Source organism: Populus trichocarpa, chromosome 4, assembly GCF_000002775.5.
Source record: "Populus trichocarpa isolate Nisqually-1 chromosome 4, P.trichocarpa_v4.1, whole genome shotgun sequence".
Lineage (NCBI taxonomy): Eukaryota > Viridiplantae > Streptophyta > Magnoliopsida > Malpighiales > Salicaceae > Populus > Populus trichocarpa.
In genome coordinates, this window is record NC_037288.2 from 5,381,919 (window position 1) to 5,387,397 (window position 5,479).

At 27.4% G+C, this 5,479-nt stretch overlaps 1 non-coding gene across 1 annotated transcript; it reads left to right on the plus strand.

The window, feature by feature from the left end:
* Window positions 1–1,247: 1,247 nt before the first annotated feature.
* TRNAK-UUU (transfer RNA lysine (anticodon UUU)) lies at window positions 1,248–1,319 on the plus strand. Its single transcript has one exon. It is a non-coding gene; the product is annotated as a tRNA-Lys (tRNA).
* The last annotated feature ends 4,160 nt before the right edge of the window (window positions 1,320–5,479 follow it).

The following is a 5,479-nucleotide window of genomic DNA, read 5'->3' on the forward strand; positions in this document are numbered from 1 at the left end:
TCTCATTGCAGTTCAAAAAACATAACAATCAATAATAGGCATCTCGTTTAAAATCTTGTCCTATTCTGAAAACTCCACCCAAATTCTAGCTTGATTGTTTTGGTTCCATTCTGTTCTGTTTTGGTTAATTAGTGTTTTTTTTTTTAAATATCATCTAGTTTTACGGTATCAATTATATTTCTCAATTCGACCGTTGGATCGGGTTAAAATTTTATGAGGAGTCTCCTTACATATTGTTATATCTCAAGTTAAAATTTTAGGATAATTGGAGTTTAGAAAGATCTTACCAGATTACCAATGTTATTTTTGTAATTTTATTTAAATTCACAATTTTGTTCAAAAATTTTATTTTATTGTGTTTTTTTTAATTGATTTTTTTTTAATTTCATCATTCAACAATGAGATTATTGTTAATTGGATTTTATAATTTGTTTTGATTTACTTTATTTGAGGTTATTATAGTCTCATAACTCGAGTCATGAATTTGAAAAGTTAACTCAAGTTGACTTAGGTCGATTTAATATGTTGTCGTCTCAATATTTTTTTTTTTTTAAAAAAAAGATGTCTTGAATATTTTTTTAGTCAAACAATATTCTTATCACTCATCCAGATTGTCTTTAGACCTGTCGAGTTGATCGAGTCATTTTAGTTTAATTCCTATTTTTTTACTTGTGTTTGAAATTTGAATTGTATAATTTCAAGTTAATTTATTTTTAGATTTGAATTGAAATATTTGTTGAATTATATATATATAAACAATAAAATGAGACGTCAAAACCTTTCAAAACTGAAAGATATCATTTCAATTGAAAAGATAAAACACATTGACAAGCTTGTTTCTAACAATCTAATATTGATATCTCATTTCAATTTTTTGGCACAATTCCCCCTGACCTCGGAAAACTGATCAACTTGCAGGCATTGTACATCTCATTTCTTCCCTTGTTATTTTAGTTTTTTCTTCTTTTTTATTTACATTCTAAAACTTTGTAAAGATCATGTTTTGTAAAGATCTAATATTGAAGTGTACATTAACACGATTTAATGGGAAAACTCTGCAAAGATCATGTTTTGTTCCATTTTACAAGATTTTAATGGGAAAAATGTTTGGTGTCTGCCTTGTGTTCAATTAGCAGGGGCAAAAAAATGACGGGGCTTCAAAAATAAAACAGAGAATCAACTATGAAGATACCAAACTGGTATTGATCTATTATAAATAAGGTTTGCTAAAACATTCTAGACGGTAAGCCTCTGTAGCACAGTGGTAGTGCATTTGCCTTTTAAGCAAGAAGTCGTGAGTTCGAACCTCACCAGGAGCATTCTTTTTTTTTTTTAATTTTTTACCAATCCCTAATTCTTCTTCATGTTTAAAGTTAAACTACTGTACTTAGTCAAAACATGTTTGAGCCTAATTAATTAATTAATCAAAGATTTAAAGTATGTAGTAGCTGCTGGGCTGTATTGAAAGAGAGAGAAAGCATTATTTTATTAAAAAATAATGGATGGATGACATTTCACCTACTATTGAATATGGATCCATCCATCCAGTTAAACGAAAGTGAAGTGGGGGAAGAAGAAAGGAGTCATGTCTGCATCTGTCAACTTCAACAGAATGGTCACCAAGCTGGCTATTTTGGGCTATTATTAGTATACAAAGGTAAAATAATTTGGAGAATTAACACTTCCGCATAAGGTTTTCTTGAAGTAGAGCACAGTTTTGGAATCTGTTGCAGTTCACAAACGCAATATTTAATTGATATTATGATTATAAAACGTGATATCTATTAAATATTATGAGAAATTAAATTCTAATAGTCATTGCATCTAAATCTAACAAGAAGGGTTATTATCAGATTTATATAACTTTAATTTTAATGGTTATTTAGTTTGTTAATCTTATATTTAATTTAGTTAATGTTTTTAGAGAATATTATTTTTTAATTTTATTAAAATTTTAACAGAGTTTTCTCTATATAGAAACTCTACCTTAAATATTATTTTGCTTAAAAATACATGCAAATAACCACAATAACCAAATATAATAAATTCTCACATTTAATAATCACAATAGCCTCAGGCCTACCACTCAAAACACAAGTCTTAATTATTTTCACCCACCACATTTATGAACTATATTTCTTTATGAGAATATTTTCATAAGATGAATGTAAATAAATATATATATTTATATACAAAAGGAATATGAAATACGTAAACAATGCAATATTTTACTAATTATTTTTCCAAAATATGCCAACATAATTATCTATCTATCCACGTTTATGTTGTTTACTAAATGATTTAGACTCATCAATAACGCGACTGCATTCTACTTTTGCTCTTACCTGAGAGGCTTTGTCCTCTGTCATGACATCATCGAGGGTTAACTTCTCTTCAAAGTTATCAAGTGCATTGCGCCAAACATTGAACCACCGAGACACATTAACCTAATATTGAATGATGAAATTAAAAAAAAATCAACTAAAAAAAAGATAAAAAAACACAAATCAATCTACCTAACTTGCATAGGTTATAATATAATAATAAACCCTTAGAAAAAAAATACAACAAAAAAACTTATGAAGTTCAATTCCTAATCAACTCAATGTTGAAAGATTAAATTGAAAAAAAAATCAAATAATAAAAGGATAAAAAATTATCAATTCTGATCCCTACCTAGTCATAGTTAATCAACCAAACATTTGACTCAGGTCATGGACTTAATTAGGTTTAACAATATTTTTTTTATATTCTTTTTTATCTAAAATAGTCACCTATAAAATTAAGAACCAACAAAATATCAAAGTGATTGGAAAAACATCAAACCAAAATAAATTATGTTGCTCAATTAATAATCAACCAAATATTAAATGATAAAATAAAAATGCAATTATAGTGAATAAAAATAAAATAAGGCCCAGAGTTCCAGGGCCTTCAGAAAAAGGCGTAAGTGAGTGGGCCTGGAGTAGCCCTCGTGCTTGAGCCTTTTTTATTTTTCTTAAAGGGCAGACACCCCATAATGCTTTGAAAAAAGTAACAGTAGGCAACGTGTCGCTTGCATTGCCTAGATTCTAACGACCTTCGATTGCTGTAAAATCAGGCTGGTCTATTTCAGACCAAAAGAAGCCCATTCTCAACCATATTTTGACGTGAAAAAAAAAAAACACTATTAACACCTTATAAAACATATTTATAGCCTCTAACAGCCTAGAAATTGGCTTCAAAACTCACAATTGACCCGAAAATAAAATTTCTTTTTAGGTTCAGATCTAACATTTCAGGCAAGTTTAAGGGGAAAAAAGCACATTGTATGAACTTTTTCGTGACTGAAATCGATCTTAATCGAGATTTTCTCTCTCTATCATTGGAATCTAACCACTTTCTCTCTCCTCTTATAAACCAGGGACTAAAAAAATAAAGAAAATGAATTTTGGAACCAAAATTGAATTTCATAAATTGTTAGGGACTAAAATTTTATTATTTGAAAACCTGGAGGACCAAAATGTACACTTAACCCCAAGTTTAGAAAAACCATCTTTTAACCGCTTTTTTCACCTTAGTCTTCTATATTAATTGGCCATTAATTTATATCTATAAAGGTGTACTAAAAAAAAACTTAAAAAAAGCAAATATAGTAATTTAGAGTGATTTGTTCCTTGGTGAACGATAACATGAGAAAAATATTTTCGCTACACCTTTTAGAATATTTCTTAATTAATCAATCTTTCCTATAAAACCAAGAATATATTTAAACCCATCATCTCCCTTGTCTTATTCGTCATTCCTCCCGACAAATAAAATATAAACTAATTTTTATCCTTTGCGTCAATACCCCACATTTTTTAACAAACGATTATCGTTAATAAAAATTACTACATATACATATGATATGATCTAATGAAAATGTTAAAAATTTAAAAACAAAAACCTAAAATTTTAAAACATGATATAAATAAAACCCTTTTTAAAGTTGGAGACATGACAAGAAAACTAGTTTATACCGATGAAAATTAGTGATGAAACTTACTGAAGAATTAGCGATGAGAATTCATTTATTTTTAATTTTTTTCTTTAGAAAATTATGAAAAATATTTAAATTTGTTTTTAAAAATTATGTTGGTAAATTAAATATCCCTCCATTCTTTTAAAAAATGGCTATCCCCTAAAAATTCTCGTAACAAAAAAATGTTTACCTAGAGAATATTCCGTCAATAAATATGTTGTAATTCACAGTTTGAAAAAAATTCGTTGCCCTCATTTTTTGAAAATATTTTCCTTCCCCTCAAATATATATATAAAAAATATACCAACAAAATATTAAGCCAATAATTTGAGTTTTAGGCAAAATTTAGCTTCCTGCCCTTTTGAAAATATTTTCTCTCCCCCTCCTATTTATACATCTCTTTCTTAATTCCAAGAGTTTTTTCCTTATCACAGACTCTAACTCCCTCTTACGTTCCCTCTTGTATCCCCTTCCACTCTTTTGTTCCCTCTCCATCTTCTTTCTTCTTTCTTTCTTTCTTTATTCTTTTAATTTCTCTCCTTGTTTTTGTTGGTTTTTCAAAAACACATACACGCAATGAAAATAATAAATTTAAAATTATTCAAGAGTTCTAAGAATCTCGTTAGACAAATATAAAGTTGTTTAAGGTTTATATGAAGGTTACTTGAAGTTCAAATGTTCTTTTAAGCTTTGAATATTTGCTTTAAGGCTGAGTTGTCGCAAACCACAAGGTGTTCAATTTTTATTATAGATTTTTAGTTTATATTGATGATATAAATTTGTGTAAATAATGTTAATTTTTTTTATTTGTTGAAGTAATTAACTTAATTGTAAGAAATAAAAATTCAATTATAACAATAATGAGAAATTAAAAAAATAATTTGATTTACTTTTAATTTTTAATTTTCATTACTTTCATAATTTAAATTTTAATTTTTTTTTCTAATTTCCTCTAAAATCTAATTTTTTGAAAACAAATTATCATTCAAAAATTACAAAACAGGTGCAGTTGAGTACATGAATCATTTAAAAAATAAGCTTATGAATTCTGGAGCGGATCTTACAAGTTCAATTCGGATTGATTTAGAAAATATAAATTAATTAACGTATGCGTAAACTGACTCGAATATTTATATTAATTAAAAAAAAATGATTAGAAAAAAAAATGATATGTGAAGCAATTAGACATGAATTGACTACTACCCATCAAAATTTGATAACTTCAACTCCATTATGAACCATTCATTAAACTTATTTGGATTACACTCTTTATCTCAAGTTTTGGATTGTTCATGGAAAACAATCATGAGTTATTTGGACCTCGATGATTGACAGGGCGAATTTACAAAACATTTAATGAGTAAATTTTTTTTTTGTTTTTTAGTTTTTGAGATTAAAAGGAAAAAGTATCAAAGCAAGTGGCAGAAGGTCATTTTCACCAATTTAAGAATTTGTTTTTATCAATTCCCCATGTCC